The sequence below is a fragment of the Triticum aestivum genome, chromosome 5A (assembly GCF_018294505.1).
Source record: "Triticum aestivum cultivar Chinese Spring chromosome 5A, IWGSC CS RefSeq v2.1, whole genome shotgun sequence".
Taxonomy (NCBI): Eukaryota; Viridiplantae; Streptophyta; class Magnoliopsida; order Poales; family Poaceae; genus Triticum; species Triticum aestivum.
The window spans coordinates 512,871,019-512,884,234 of NC_057806.1; positions in this window are offsets into that span (position 1 = coordinate 512,871,019).

Below are 13,216 nucleotides of genomic sequence, written 5' to 3' on the forward strand. Positions count from 1 at the left end.
ACATGATAAATCTCATCCAACCCATCACCGTCCAGCAAGCCTACGACGGAATTACTCACGCACGGCGGTGAGCATCATGAAATTGGTGATGGAGGATGGTTGATGATGACGACGACGACGAATCCCCCTCTCCGGAGCCCCGAACGGACTCCAGATCAGCCCTCCCGAGAGGTTTTAGGGCTTGGCGGCGGCTCCGTATCGTAAAATGCGATGATTTATTCTCTCTGATTTTTCTCTCTCCGAAAGCAAATATATAGAGTTGGAGTTGGCGTCGGAGGGCATCCAGGGGGCCCACGAGGTAGGGGGCGCGCCCTAGGGGGGGGGGCGCCCCCCACCCTCGTGGACAGGGTGTGGGCCCCCTGGTCTTCATCTTTGGCGAGGATTTATTATTATTTTTTCTAAGATGTTCCGTGGAGTTTCAGATCATTCCGAGAATATTTGTTTTCTACACATAAAACAACACCATGGCAATTCTGGTGGAAACAGGGTCAGTCCGGGTTAGTTCCATTCAAATCATACAAGTTAGAGTCCAAAACAAGAGCAAAAGTGTTTGCAAAAGTAGATACGACGGAGACGTATCAACTCCCCCAAGCTTAAACCCTTTCTTGTCCTCAAGCAATTCAGTTGACAAACTGAAAGAAAGAAAGAAAAACTTTTACAAACTCTATTTGCTCTTGTTGTTGTAGCTATGTCAAGCCAGCATTCAAGTTTTCAGCATAAATCATAACTAACCACATTTGCAATAATTCTCAGGTCTCATAATTACTCATATCAATAACATGATCAACTAGCAAGCCATAATAATAAATCTCGGATGACAACACTTTCTGAAAACAATCATAATATGATATAACAGGATGGTATCTCGCTAGCCCTTTCTGAGACCACAAAACATAAATGCAGAGCACCTTTAAAGATCAAGGACTGACTAGACATTGTAATTCATGGTAAAAGAGATCCAATCATAGTCACACCCTACATAGTTTAGTAGTGATGAATGCAAATGACAGCTGTGCTCTCTAGCTAGTGCTTTTTAATAAGAGGGTGATGACTCAACATAAAAGTAAATGGATAGGCCCTTCATGGAGGGAAGCAGGGATTTGTAGAGGTGCTAGAGCTCGGTTTTGAAATAGAGATAAATTGTATTTTGAGCGGTATACTTTCATTGTCAATGTAACAACTAAGAGATGGCGATATCTTCCATGCTAAACACATTATAGGCGGTTCCCAAACAGAATGGTAAAGTTTATACTCCCCCTCCACCAACAAGCATCAATCCATGACTTGCTCAAAACAACAAGTGTCTCCAACATACATCAGGTCCCAGGGGGAGTTTTGTTTGCAATTAATTTTGATTTAGTTTGCATAAAGCATGGGACTGGGCATCCCGGTGACTAGCCATTTTCTCGTGAGTGAGGAGCGGAGTCCACTCCTCTTGAGAATAACCCGCCTAACACGGAAGGTAAGGACAGCCTTGGTTGATACATGAGCTATTCGAGCATACAAAATAGAATGTTTATTTGAAGGTTTAGAGTTTGGCACATACAAATTTACTTGGAACGGCAGGTAGATACCGCATATAGGAAGGTGTGGTGGACTCATCTGGAATAACTTTGGGTTTTAAGGGATTGGATGCACAAGCGGTATTCCCGCTTAGTACAAGTGAAGGCTAGCAAAAGACTGGGAAGCGACCAACTAGAGAGCGACAACAGCCATGTACATGCATTAAAATTAATAAACATTGGATGCAAGCATGAGTAGGATATAATCCACCATGAACATAAATATCGTGAAGGCTATGTTGATTTTGTTTCAACAACATGCGTGAACATGCGCCAAGTCAAGTCACTTAAATCATTCAAAGGAGGATACCACCCCATCATACCAAATCATAATCATCGCAATAGCATGTTGGTCACACAAGGTAAATCATTATAACTCATAGCTAATCAAGCATGGCACAAGCAACTACGATCTCTAATTGTCATTGCAAACATGTTTATTCATAATAAGCTGAATCAAGAACGAGGGACTCATCATATTTACAAAAACAAAAGAGTTCGAGTTCATACCAGCTTTTCTCATCTCAGTCAGTCCATCATATATCATCATAATTGCCTTTCACTTGCATGACCGAACGGTGTGAATAATAATAAGAGTGTACGTGCATTGGACTAAGCTGGAATCTGCAAGCATTCAATAAACAGGAGAAGACAAGGCAATATGGACTCTTGGTTAAATCAACAATAATGCATATAGGAGCCACTTCAACAATTTAATTATGGTCTTCTCCTACTGACCCCCAAAGAAAAGAAACGAAATAATAACTATTTACACGGGAAAGCTCCCAACAAGCGAAAGAAGAACGGGAAATATTTTGGGGTTTTCTTTTTAATTATTACTACTACAGCAGAAAAATAAACTACTACTATTTTTTTGGTTTTTCTTAAGGTGTAACAAACACACAAGAAGAAAGCAGGAAAAAGAAAATAAACTAGCATGTATATTACAGTGAAAAAGTATGAGCACCGACATCTAGCAACGAGTGTGTGTGAACATAAATGTAATGTCGGTGAGAAATACGTACTCCCCCAAACTTAGGCTTTTGGCCTAAGTTGGTCTATGGCCACAGCTGGCCTGGCTGATATCCATAATAATAGTTGTTGGGGTCGTACTTGTTGGGTTTTGTAGTAATTTCAAAATTTTCCTACGCACACGCAAGATCATGTGATGCATAGCAACGAGATGGGAGAGTGTTGTCTACGTACCCACGCAGACCGACTGCGGAAGCGTTGACGCAACATAGAGGAAGTAGTCGTACGTCTTCACGATCCAACCGATCAAGTTCGAGCACACGTTCAGCTCGATGACGATCCCCGGACTCCGATCCAGCAAAGTGTCGGGGAAGAGTTCCGTCAGCACAACGGCGTGGTGACGATCTTGATGTACTACAGCAGCAGGGCTTCGCCTAAACTCCGCTACAGTATTATCGAGGACTATGGTGGTTGGGGGCACCGCACACGGCTAAGGAATAGATCACGTGGATCAACTTGTGTGTTCTAGGGTGCCTCTACCTCAGTATATAAAGGACCAAAGGGGGGAGGCTGGCCGGCCGCAAGGGGTGCGCCAGGAGAGTCCTACTCCCTCTGGGAGTAGGATTCCCCCCCAATCCTAGTTGGAATAGGATTTGCCGAGGGGAAAAAGAGAGAGAGGGGGCCGGCCACCTCTCCTAGTCCTAATAGGACTAGGGGAAGGGGGAGGCACGCAGCCCATCAAGGGCTGCCTCTTCTCTTTTCCACTAAGGCCCATCATGGCCCATTTAGCTCCCGGGGGTTCTGGTAACCTTCCCGGTACTCCGGTAAAATCCCGATTTCACCCGGAACACTTCCGATATCCAAACATAGGCTTCCAATATATCAATCTTTACGTCTCGACCATTTCGAGATTCCTCGTCATGTCCGTGATCACATCCGGGACTCCGAACAACCTTCGGTACATCAAAATGCATAAACTCATAATATAACTGTCATCGTAACCTTAAGCGTGCGGACCCTACGGGTTCGAGAACAATGTAGACATGACCGAGACATGTCTCCGGTCAATAACCAATAGCGGGACCTGGATGCCCATATTGGCTCCTACATATTCTATGAAGATCTTTATCGGTCAGACCGCATAACAACATACGTTGTTCCCTTTGTCATCGGTATGTTACTTGCCCGAGATTCGATCGTTGGTATTCCAATACCTAGTTCAATTTCGTTACCGGCAAGTCTCTTTACTCGTTCTGTAATACATCATGCCGCAACTAACTCATTAGTTGCAATGCTTGCAAGGCTTATATGATGTGCATTACCGAGAGGGCCCAGAGATACCTCTCCGACAATCGGAGTGACAAAACCTAATCTCGAAATACGCCAACCCAACATCTACCTTTGGAGACACCTGTAATGCTTCTTTATAATCACCCAGTTACGTTGTGACGTTTGGTAGCACCCAAAGTGTTCCTCCGGCAAACGGGAGTTGCATAATCTCATAGTTATAGGAACATGTATAAGTTATGAAGAAAGCAATAACAACATACTAAACGATTGGGTGCTAAGCTAATGGAATGGGTCATGTCAATCAGATCATTCAACTAATGATGTGACCTCGTTAATCAAATAACAACTCATTGTTCATGGTTAGGAAACATAACCATCTTTGATTAACGAGCTAGTCAAGTAGAGGCATACTAGTGACACTTTGTTTGTCTATGTATCCACACATGTATTATGTTTCTGGTTAATACAATTCTAGCATGAATAATAAACATTTATCATGATTATAAGGAAATAAATAATAACTTTATTATTGCCTCTAGGGCATATTTCCTTCAGTCTCCCACTTGCACTAGAGTCAATAATCTAGATTACACTGTAATGATTCTAACACCCATGGAGCCTTGGTGTTGATCATGTTTTGCTCGAGGAAGAGGCTTAGTCAATGGGTCTGCAACATTCAGATCCGTATGTATCTTGCAAATCTCTATGTCTCCCACCTGGACTAGATCCCGGATGGAATTGAAGCGTCTCTTGATGTGCTTGGTTCTCTTGTGAAATCTGGATTCCTTTGCCAAGGCAATTGCACCAGTATTGTCACAAAAGATTTTCATTGGACCCGATGCACTAGGTATGACACCTAGATCGGATATGAACTCCTTCATCCAGACTCCTTCATTTGCTGCTTCCGAAGCAGCTATGTACTCCGCTTCACATGTAGATCCCGCTACGACGCTTTGTTTAGAACTGCACCAACTGACAGCTCCACCGTTTAATGTAAACACGTATCCAGTTTGCGATTTAGAATCGTCCGGATCAGTGTCAAAGCTTGCATCAACGTAACCTTTTACGACGAGCTCTTTGTCACCTCCATATACGAGAAGCATATCCTTAGTCCTTTTCAGGTATTTCAGGATGTTCTTGACCGCTGTCCAGTGATCCACTCCTGGATTACTTTGGTACCTCCCTGCTAGACTTATAGCAAGGCACACATCAGGTCTGGTACACAGCATTGCATACATGATAGATCCTATTGCTGATGCATAGGGAACATCTTTCATATTCTCTCTATCTTCTGCAGTGGTCGGGCATTGAGTCTTACTCAATTTCACACCTTGTAACACAGGCAAGAATCCTTTCTTTGCTTGATCCATTTTGAACTTCTTCAAAATTTTGTCAAGGTATGTTGTTTGTGAAAGTCCAATTAAGCGTCTTGATCTATCTCTATAGATCTTTATGCCTAATATGTAAGCAGCTTCACCGAGGTCTTTCATTGAAAAACTCTTATTCAAGTATCCCTTTATGCTATCCAGAAATTCTATATTATTTCCAATTAACAATATGTCATCCACATATAATATCAGAAATGCTACAGAGCTCCCACTCACTTTCTTGTAAATACAGGCTTCTCCGAAAGTCTGTATAAAACCAAATGCTTTGATCACACTATCAAAACGTTTATTCCAACTCCGAGAGGCTTGCACCAGTCCATAAATGGATCGCTGGAGCTTGCACACTTTGTTAGCTCCCTTTGGATCGACAAAACCTTCTGGTTGCATCATATACAACTCTTCTTCCAGAAATCCATTCAGGAATGCAGTTTTGACATCCATCTGCCAAATTTCATAATCATAAAATGCGGCAATTGCTAACATGATTCGGACAGACTTAAGCATCGCTACGGGTGAGAAGGTCTCATCGTAGTCAATCCCTTGAACTTGCCGAAAACCTTTTGCGACAAGTCGAGCTTTGTAGACAGTAACATTACCGTCAGCGTCAGTCTTCTTCTTGAAGATCCATTTATTCTCAATTGCTTGCCGATCATCGGGCAAGTCAACCAAAGTCCATACTTTGTTCTCATACATGGATCCCATCTCAGATTTCATGGCTTCAAGCCACTTTGCGGAATCTGGGCTCACCATCGCTTCTTCATAGTTCGTAGGTTCATCATGATCTAATAACATGACTTCCAGAACAGGATTACCGTACCACTCTGGTGCGGATCTTACTCTGGTTGATCTACGAGGTTCAGTAGTATCTTGTTCTGAAGTTTCATGATCATCATCATTAGCTTCCTCACTGACTGGTGTAGGTGTCGCAGAAACAGTTTTCTGTGATGTACTACTTTCCAATAAGGGAGCAGGTACAGTTACCTCGTCAAGTTCTACTTTCCTCCCACTCACTTCTTTCGAGAGAAACTCCTTCTCTAGAAAGTTTCCGAATTTAGCAACAAAAGTCTTGCCTTCGGATCTGTGATAGAAGGTGTATCCAATAGTTTCCTTTGGATATCCTATGAAGACACATTTCTCCGATTTGGGTTCGAGCTTATCAGGTTGAAGTTTTTTCACATAAGCATCGCAGCCCCAAACTTTCAGAAACGACAACTTTGGTTTCTTGCCAAACCACAGTTCATAAGGCGTCGTCTCAACGGATTTTGATGGTGCCCTATTTAACGTGAATGCGGCCGTCTCTAGAGCGTATCCCCAAAACGATAGCGGTAAATCAGTAAGAGACATCATAGATCGCACCATATCTAGTAAAGTACGATTACGACGTTCGGACACACCATTACGCTGTGGTGTTCCGGGTGGCGTGAGTTGCGAAACTATTCCACAATTTTTCAAATGTACACCAAACTCGTAACTCAAATATTCTCCTCCACGATCAGATCGTAGAAACTTTATTTTCTTGTTACGATGATTTTCAACTTCACTCTGAAATTCCTTGAACTTTTCAAATGTTTCAGACTTATGTTTCATTAAGTAGATATACCCATATCTGCTTAAATCATCTGTGAAGGTGAGAAAATAACGATATCCGCCACGAGCCTCAATATTCATCGGACCACATACATCTGTATGTATGATTTCCAACAAATCTGTTGCTCTCTCCATAGTACCGGAGAACGGTGTTTTGGTCATCTTGCCCATGAGGCACGGTTCGCAAGTACCAAGTGATTCATAATCAAGTGGTTCCAAAAGTCCATCAGAATGGAGTTTCTTCATGCGCTTTACACCGATATGACCTAAACGGCAGTGCCACAAATAAGTTGCACTCTCATTATCAACTCTGCATCTTTTGGCTTCAACATTATGAATATGTGTGTTACTACTATCGAGATTCAACAAGAATAGACCACTCTTCAAGGGTGCATGACCATAAAAGATATTACTCATATAAATAGAACAACCATTATTCTCTGATTTAAATGAATAACCGTCTCGCATCAAACAAGATCCAGATATAATGTTCATGCTTAACGCTGGCACCAAATAACAATTATTTAGGTCTAATACTAATCCCGAAGGTAGATGTAGAGGTAGCGTGCCGACTGCGATCACATCGACTTTGGAACCGTTTCCCACGCGCATCGTCACCTCGTCCTTAACCAATCTTCGCTTGATCCGTAGTCCCTGTTTCGAGTTGCAAATATTAGCAACAGAACCAGTATCAAATACCCAGGTGCTACTGCGAGCATTAGTAAGGTACACATCAATAACATGTATATCACATATACCTTTGTTCACCTTGCCATCCTTCTTATCCGCCAAATACTTGGGGCAGTTCCGCTTCCAGTGACCAGTCTGCTTGCAATAGAAGCACTCAGTTTCAGGCTTAGGTCCAGGTTTGGGTTTCTTCTCTTGAGTAGCAACTTGTTTGCTGTTCTTTTGAAGTTCCCCTTCTTCTTCCCTTTGCCCTTTTTCTTGAAACTAGTGGTCTTGCTGACCATCAACACTTGATGCTCCTTCTTGATTTCTACCTCCGCAGCTTTCAGCATCGCGAAGAGCTCGGGAATAGTCTTGTTCATCCCTTGCATATTATAGTTCATCACGAAGCTCTTGTAGCTTGGTGGCAGTGATTGAAGAATTCTGTCAATGACGCTATCATCTGGAAGATTAACTCCCAATTGAATCAAGTGATTATTATACCCAGACATTTTGAGTATATGCTCACTGACAGAACTGTTCTCCTCCATCTTGCAGCTATAGAACTTATTGGAGACTTCATATCTCTCAATCCGGGCATTTGCTTGAAATATTAACTTCAACTCCTGAAACATCTCATATGCTCCATGACGTTCAAAACGTCGTTGAAGTCCCGATTCTAAGCCGTAAAGCATGGCACACTGAACTATCGAGTAGTCATCAGCTTTGCTCTGCCAGACGTTCATAACATCTGGCGTTGCTCCTGCAGCAGGCCTGGCACCCAGCGGTGCTTCCAGGACGTAATTCTTCTGTGCAGCAATGAGGATAATCCTCAAGTTACGGACCCAGTCCGTGTAATTGCTACCATCATCTTTCAACTTTGCTTTCTCAAGGAACGCATTAAAATTCAACGGAACAACAGCACGAGCCATCTATCTACAATCAAACATAAACAAGCAAGATACTAATCAGGTACTAAGTTTCATGATAAATTTAAGTTCAATTAATCAAGTTTAAAGAACTCCCACTTAGATAGACATCCCTCTAATCCTCTAAGTGATTACGTGATCCAAATCAACTAAACCATAACCGATCATCACGTGAGATGGAGTAGTTTTCAATGGTGAACATCGTTATGTTGATCATATCTACTATATGATTCACGCTCGACCTTTCGGTCTCCGTGTTCCGAGGCCATATCTGTATATGCTTGGCTCGTCAAGTATAACCTGAGTATTCCGCGTGTGCAACTGTTTTGCACCCGTTGTATTTGAACGTAGAACCTATCACACCCGATCATCACGTGGTGTCTCAGCACGAAGAACTTTCGCAACGGTGCATACTCAGGGAGAACACTTCTTGATAATTTAGTGAGAGATCATCTTATAATGCTACCGTCAATCAAAGCAAGATAAGATGCATAAAAGGATAAACATCACATGCAATCAATATAAGTGATATGATATGGCCATCATCATCTTGTGCTTGTGATCTCCATCTCCGAAGCACCGTCGTGATCACCATCGTCACCGGCGTGACACCTTGATCTCCATCGTAGCATCATTGTCGTCTCGCCAAGCTTATGCTTCCACGACTATCACTACCGCTTAGTAATAAAGTAAAGCATTACATCGCGATTTCATTGCATACAATAAAGCGACAACCATATGGCTCCTGCCAGTTGCCGATAACTCGGTTACAAAACATGATCATCTCATACAATAAAATTCAGCATCATGTCTTGACCATATCACATCACAACATGCCCTGCAAAAACAAGTTAGACGTCCTCTACTTTGTTGTTGCAAGTTTTACGTGGCTGCTACGGGCTTAAGCAAGAACCAATCTCACCTACGCATCAAAACCACAACGATAGTTTGTCAAATAGACTCCGTTTTAACCTTCGCAAGGACCGGGCGTAGCCATACTTGGTTCAACTAAAGTTGGAGAGACAGTCGCCCGCAAGCCACCTATGTGCAAAGCACGTCGGGGGAACCGGTCTCGCGTAAGCGTACGCGTAATGTTGGTCCGGGTCGTCTCGTCCAACAATGCCGCCAAACCAAAGTATGACATGCTGGTAGGCAGTATGACTTATATCGCCCACAACTCACTTGTGTTCTACTCGTGCATATAACATCAACATAAATAACCTAGGCTCGGATGCCACTGTTGGGTTTCGTAGTAATTTCAAAATTTTCCTACGCACACGCAAGATCATGTGATGCATAGCAACGAGATGGGAGAGTGTTGTCTACGTACCCATGCAGACCGACTGCGGAAGCGTTGACGCAACATAGAGGAAGTAGTCGTACGTCTTCACGATCCAACCGATCAAGCACCGAAACTATGGCACCTCCGAGTTCGAGCACACGTTCAGCTCGATGACGATCCCCGGACTCCGATCCAGCAAAGTGTCGGGGAAGAGTCCCGTCAGCACGACGGCGTGGTGACGATATTGATGTACTACAGCAGCTGGGCTTCGCCTAAACTCCGCTACAATATTATCGAGGACTATGGTGGTTGGGGGCACCGCACACGGCTAAGGAATAGATCACGTGGATCAACTTGTGTGTTCTAGGGTGCCTCTACCTTAGTATATAAAGAACCAAAGGGGGGAGGCTGGCTGGCCACAAGGGGTGCGCCAGGAGAGTCCTACTCCCTCTGGGAGTAGGATTCCCCCCCCCAATCCTAGTTGGAATAGGATTCGCGGAGGGGGAAAAGAGAGAGACGGGGCTGGCCACCTCTCCTAGTCCTAATAGTACTAGGGGAAGGGGGAGGCGCGCAGCCCATGAAGGGCTGCCTCTTCTCTTTTCCACTAAGGCCCATCATGGCCCATTTAGCTCCCGGGGGGTTCCGGTAACCTTCCCGGTACTCCGGTAAAATCCCGATTTCACCCGGAACACTTCAGATATCCAAACATAGGCTTCCAATATATCAATCTTTACGTCTCGACCATTTCAAGACTCCTCGTCATGTCCGTGATCACATCCGGGACTCCGAACAACCTTCGGTACATCAAAAGGCATAAACTCATAATATAACTGTCATCGTAACCTTAAGCGTGCGGACCCTACGGGTTCGAGAACAATGTAGACATGACCGAGACATGTCTCCGGTCAATAACCAATAGCGGGACCTGGATGCCCATATTGGCTCCTACATATTCTACGAAGATCTTTATCGGTCAGACCGCATAACAACATACGTTGTTCCCTTTGTCATCGGTATGTTACTTGCCCGAGATTCGATCGTCGGTATTCCAATACCTAGTTCAATCTCGTTACCGGCAAGTCTATTTACTCGTTCTGTAATACATCATCCCGCAACTAACTCATTAGTTGCAATGCTTGTAAGGCTTATATGATGTGCATTACCGAGAGGGCCCAGAGATACCTCTCCGACAATCGGAGTGACAAAACCTAATCTCGAAATACGCCAACCCAACATCTACCTTTGGAGACACCTGTAATGCTCCTTTATAATCACCCAGTTACGTTGTGACGTTTGGTAGCACCCAAAGTGTTCGTCCGGCAAACGGGAGTTGCATAATCTCATAGTTATAGGAACATGTATAAGTTATGAAGAAAGCAATAGCAACATACTAAACGGTCGGGTGCTAAGCTAATGGAATGGGTCATGTCAATCAGATCATTCAACTAATGATGTGACCTCGTTAATCAAATAACAACTCATTGTTCATGGTTAGGAAACATAACCATCTTTGATTAACGAGCTAGTCAAGTAGAGGCATACTAGTGACACTTTGTTTGTCTATGTATCCACACATGTATTATGTTTCCGGTTAATACAATTCTAGCATGAATAATAAACATTTATCATGATTATAAGGAAATAAATAATAACTTTATTATTGCCTCTAGGGCATATTTCCTTCAGTACTGTGATGAGGAATAGTTGGGATCATACTGATGTGCAGCGGTTATCGCCTGCTGAGCTGCAGCGTGGAGTCGAGCTGCCTCCGCTCTCCTCTCGTGCTCTTCTGCCTCCTCTCTGGTAATAACATATCTTCTTTTTGTCTGTGAATCAAAGAAGGCAGGCGCAGGGAGAGTAATACGGAAAACACATCGTTTATCAAAAATTAAAAGATATAAGAGAGGTGATTCAGGCCTCTCGACAAACTGGTGCAAAGCCATAGAGTCATAATCTAAATATGCAGGAGGCAACTCCGTATCACCCTCACGAATGTCTATTTCAAGAAAATGAGCTATCGGCTTGCATAAATTCCTCCAAAGAAATCTCCATTATGTCTATTATGATGCAACCTACGAGCTACAATGGCTCCTATATGATAAGATTGGTCTCCTAACACAGCACTCCTAAGAATGCTAAGATCGGGGACACACATGTGACATGCTTCATCCTTAGCATTTATGCATCTATCGACGAAGAGAGCAAAATAATGTATAGCAGGAAAGTGAATGCTCCCTATGGTAGCCTGCGTTATATCTCTAGATTCCCCCACAGTTATACTAGCAAGAAAGTTTCTAAATTCAGATTTAGGGGGATCCCTAACACTACCCCATGATGGAAGTTTGCAAGCAGAAGTGAAATCCTCTAAGTCCATGGTATAAGATTTGTCATAGAGATCAAACATGACTGAAGAAGAATTACACGAAGATGAATACTCAAACCTCCTCACAAATGAACTTGTGAGATCATGATACTGGGGGCATTTGTTAGCCTCAAAATCCTCAAGACCGGCATTACGAAAATATGCTTTGGATTCTTATTTAATTCCCGCACGGTCCATAAAATTTTCCGACGGCCATTCGCAAGGTCGTACTGGAGCGTCTCTTGGTGGATCCTCGTCAGCATCGCGCATAGCAATCCTGGGTCCTTACTTCTTAGAAGAACCACCTTGGAACACCTTCCTAAGCATATTGTTTTTCTCTGAAAAAGTCTGAAATTTTTAGCAACTTCAAAATAAAAGTAAAGCAAACTCAATAATATTGATAGCAACTACTCCTACAAGTGCCTAGGGCCTATATCATGCATCAAAACTACCTTTGACCATATAAATTTGACATGCAAGCTCAAGAACAGGGTCACCTAAGCAACAAAAATTTGCAAAGAATAAAGCACTAGAACAAAAACTAATTGGACCAATGGAGGAGTCACATACCAAGGAACAATCTCCCCAAGCAGTTTTGCAAGAGGTGCTTTGAGCAAGGAGATCGAAAATCACAGCAAAAGTGGCTGGAACTCGTGCTTGGGTTGGTTTTTCGGGTTTGTGTGAGACAAAGGAAGAAGATGGGTGCTGGGATAAGTGGAGGAGGGCCACTGTGGGCCCACGAGGCAGAGGGCACGCCCTAGAGGGGGGGGGGCGCCCACCACCCTTGTGGCCAGGTGGCAGCTCCTCCCGCGGTAATTTTTACACAGTAAATCCTCAAATATTCCTGAAAAAATCATATTAAATTGGCATGGCATTCTGAGGACTTTTATTTTTGGGATATTTTTATATTGCACTGATAAGTCAAGAAACAGACAGAAAAATACTATTTTTACTTTATTTCTACTAATTAACAGAAAATATAGAGAGGGTACAGAAGGTTGTGCTTCTAGTTTCATCCATCTCATGCTCATAAAAAAGAATCCACTAACAAGGTTGATCAAGTCTTGTTAACAAACTCATTCCGATAATCATGAAACCGGAGAAATTTAGAATAACACTAAGTTACCTCAACGGGGATATGCACATCCCCAATAATAATTGTAACATATTTCTTTTTG